General features: G+C 55.3%; 1 protein-coding gene across 2 annotated transcripts in view; it reads right to left on the reverse strand.

Annotated features, from left to right (window-relative positions):
- The window catches only part of LOC114069262 (keratin, type I cytoskeletal 14), a 14,776-nt gene that overhangs the window by 5,238 nt on the left and 5,427 nt on the right, over nt 1-4,111 (reverse strand). The gene's annotated exons all lie outside the window — the stretch shown is intronic.

The following is a 4,111-nucleotide window of genomic DNA, read 5'->3' on the forward strand; positions in this document are numbered from 1 at the left end:
CCACGCGGGAGGAGACGGAGTAGCTGCCGGAGCCCCCGTGCACGCTGGGGGCCCTGTAGCCTCCCCCCCCAACACGCACGGAGGAAAGCCTGCTGGAGCCTCCCCCCAGGCTCCCAAATCCCTTGAGGGAGGTGGAGGAAGAGTATTGCCTGACAGTGGTGCTCATGGTGGAGGCTGGAGGTGGAGAGAGAGGCAGCTCTGCAGCTCAGCAGCAGTGAGTGCTCCTTCCCCTGCCTCGGGGCCCTTTATAGCCCGGCCAGGAGGCGTTGCCATACCTTTTTTTTTTTTTTTTTGGTTGCATTCCCGACGATTTTCATCACTCCTAAAACCTGAGCCAACTTCCAGAATCGTCATTTTTGCCTTTGTTCCGTTCATGCTTTTTGTCGTACTCCACTAGAAGCTTTTTTTCCTCTCACAAAGGGCGTCTTTATGCTTCTTCCGTTTCCAAGTAAATCATCAGGTGTGATTCAAAGGAGGAGGCTCCTTGCTCAGGGCTACGATTTAATTCCCTCTGCACTGTTAGCTCTGGAACAGGCAGTGTTTGAGGGAGTAACTCAGCATCTCTTTTACTGAGGCTTTTCATCCCAACTACAGTTTTCTGTCGCTGCTTAGGCTGCACACACACCTGCAGGGACAGCAGCTGTGTCCTGTCGTGACACCTCCACAGCCCCGTGAGTACAATGGTGCCAGAAGGAACTTGGCTCCTGATCCTGGAAATACAAGTGTGCTCTTTTATCCACAGGGAGAGGGGATGATCGGTGGTGAAAAAGCAATGAAAAGGGAATTTGTGCTCCAGGGCTCACTCGAGTCTTTGCTACAGAGACCACCCAGGACTGGGGGAATGTGAGAAGGCATTAGCAAGGGGTGGTTTGTGTTCTTTGTGGATGAGCACTAGCACAGACCATCCTGAAAGGGCAGGGTATGACTGCTAGCTGGACATGATGAGATGCTCCAGGAAAAACGCGGAATAGCACGAAGTAGAGGAAGGATGTAAGGAAAGAACTCCTGGTGCCTAAGCCCTGTGACCAGGAGCACAAAGCTGACAGCAGCACAGCTCGGCAGCCGACGCTGGTGATTTTTTCTGAGAGGGACAACTCCGTCAGTCGTGACCCCGCAGGACAACTGCAGTGTGAGTTTGGAGCTGGCAGCTCCTGTGCTAACAGAGCTTCAGGAGAGGCTGTGGTTGTGTCTGAGGAGCAAAAGGGCTCCAAGCCCGAGCATAGTGCTGTGGTCCATTGTTGGCTCCCTATGCCGACCCATGGCATGGGCAGAGCCCACCAATCCCAGTGTCCCTGGCTCATCACCCAGGGTGTGGAGGAGGAGGGAATGCTCATGTGTGCACACGGTGGATTGTTGGGCTGTCTCCACAGACAGGCCCCAACAGCCCCTTCCCAACAGCCAAGTTCTTCCTTAGATCATTTGCCAAAGGAGGGGGGAGACAGGATGGAAAGAAGAACAAAGGTACATTACTGAGCAGCTCAAAGGGCACGACTTCCCCCCCCTCCCCTTCCCTCTGCAGAAAGCTGGAGTGGGGTGTGTCCTCGGAATATCGGGAGCTGGCTGCTGTGGTTGCCCATCTTCCATAGGACTTGGAGCTCCACAGGACCAGGGTCTGAGCTGTCCCGTCCCTCCACGGCAGCTCCTCCGTGTCTCGTGAGCTCAGGCGTGGGGCCAGCGCCTCCCACGCCCCCCGTCCTGCCCAGGTGTGCAGGGAGAAGGTGCAGCAGCGTGGGGGCGGCCGGGACGTGTCGCTCCAAGGAATGTGCTTCCTCCTCATCTTTATTTCCTCGCATTCGCCCGGGCAATGCCGTGGTTTTGTCCTCCCCCATTGCAGTGGTGGCAAGGGGAAAGGGGGACGTCAGAGACAAAACCAGGGCAGAGCCCCCTGTGAGTCCCAACCCTCAGCCTGGCCCTCAGCACAGCCCCTCGGAGGGCAGGGGCATCACCACGCCACTGTCACACTGCCACACTGTCACTGTGTGTGTCACACGTGCGACACGTGGCTCCTTCTGTGCGCGAAATTGCCTTTTCCTTCCGTCTTTTGTTTGCCGCTGAACTGCTGTGTCATAAAAGTACACATTGCCCAAAATATCTGTGATGCTTTGATAATGCCACGGGGCGGCAATTGAAATCACGAAGTGTTAATTAAGATGTAAAAACTACATTTAACCACTCGAGGACGTTACTTCCATGACCTCCCACTGAACACGACCACAAGGACTGCGTGTTGTTTGTATCGCTCTTTCTGAAGTGGTCTTTTCTGTCAGAGAAACTCTTGTGTAGCCTGAGAAGTCAAGCTGTCTTTGTGGACTGGATTCCCAGTTTTTGAAACATGCCTTAAGCTGCCGCTGCCTGTCAGCATGAGCCTGCAGATCCCTCCTTGATGGGTTTCCTGAGGTCAGGGCTGATTAATAATGCTCAAGGCAGGAGAGAATCGACTTCTGTTTTTCACACCCCCCTCACGCCGCGCAGTAGGAGTAATTAAACCAGGGGATTTCGTTAGCAAAGTGTTATTTACTGTTTCTATAGGAACGTGGGTGTTGCCCAGACTTTTACAGGAGAATAATATGAAGCAAGGGTGAATTCCAGCGAGGCACCTCAGCATCCCCTCGCTCAGTGTCGAAGGGGCAGCAGCCAGAGGGGCACGACCCCCACGGGCAGGCTCAGAGGAGCTGTGAGGGGTGTTAATTCCATGAACCACCCATGGGGACAATGAGGTCCCTAAGAGGTGACCTGGGAAGCCCCAGGGGGGTTAACTGCAGGCTGTGTCTGTCCTGACCCTTCTCAGGCATCTGAGCTTGGATGGCTCAGCCTTGCCTTCATCCAGCCCAGGGCACGGATCCCCCCAGGGAGAGATCCCAGACTATGGATCCCCCCAGGGAGAGACTGAGGTTGTCCAGAGCTCCTCCCTCAAGGCTATGGGAGCAGAGGGAGTGAAGTCTGCAGGCCTGTGGAGGTGCTGGGGCTGGAAGTGCCTCAGGTTGGGAATTGTGCCGCTGTTGACTCGTGGATCATCCACGATGCACCACAAGGATGTTCTCCTGACCCCAGCACTGCCTCACTGGGTTGTTTCCATGTCCGTGGGTGGAACCTGAGTGGAAATGAGCTCACTGATGGATAGAGTTAAGCTTCAAACCTAATTGTGTCTCCACTGCTTGGTGGATGCTGGGGGTGCTGAGGGCAGCTGATTGCCCACAGGGATCCCAGGGGTCTGCTCCGAGGGGATGGGGGACACAACCCTTGGTGCTGGGCAGGAGTGTGGGGATCCCTGCCAACCCAGCTGTGGGGCAGATGATACACTGCAGGCATCATTCCAATGTTTGGGGAAAGGAAAAAAAAAGAAAAAGAATTCTGTCTTATCTCCCCCTAAATTCCAGGAGGAGGGGGGTTGTAAAGCTACGTGGCCAGCTCTGCTCTCACTCACACTCAGTAGCATTGCTCTGATTCATCTCATTGATTTAGAAGTCGGATTTATGAAGTAATAAATGTGACAGAATCCAGCCAAGAATGTGTCTGAACTGGCTTTCCAGGAACGCTGGGCCGGCTGACAGCAGCAGGAACTGCTGTGTCAGGAGCAGCCACCAGCACCCGGGGAGTGCCAGAAAGAGTCCCAGAAGAATTTTAATCTTTTTGCTTGCACAGACCATACCCCCCCCCCCCTTCCCATCACTGTTTTCCTCACTCTTCAGCGGCACCTTTGGAAGCAGGACTCAAACTGAGCTGAGTTTGCCTGTCTGGAGGGGCAGCAGCCACAGGATCCCCTGCCCCACCTGCAGCTTCCCAAAGCTCAGGATCCGGACTGGGGGGCAACTGCTGGGGCAGAGCTGGGGGGGGGAGGTGTTTGCAGGGTCTTGGCTGCATCACCTGGGCTTTGTTCACCTTCTTGCTTGGCCTCTCTGGGTTAAAGCTTCATCTCTGCAGTCTCTGGGCGTTGCAGCAGGGGAGCAGAGCTTTGCCTGACCTGAACCTCTCAGTGCCCAGCCTGAGGTGAAATGCAGACACTCTGACACGTTTCAGCCCCCACCACCTGTGGGATCAGTGCCTGTCCGGGCCTCCTCCACACCAGCATCCATCCCCTCTTCCCTGGAGCCGCCAGGTCTCAGGTGTCCAG

The sequence above is a fragment of the Empidonax traillii genome, unplaced genomic scaffold (assembly GCF_003031625.1).
Source record: "Empidonax traillii isolate 1590-97213 ecotype Southwest subspecies unplaced genomic scaffold, ASM303162v1 scaffold1222:size288430, whole genome shotgun sequence".
In the NCBI taxonomy this organism is placed as follows: domain Eukaryota; kingdom Metazoa; phylum Chordata; class Aves; order Passeriformes; family Tyrannidae; genus Empidonax; species Empidonax traillii.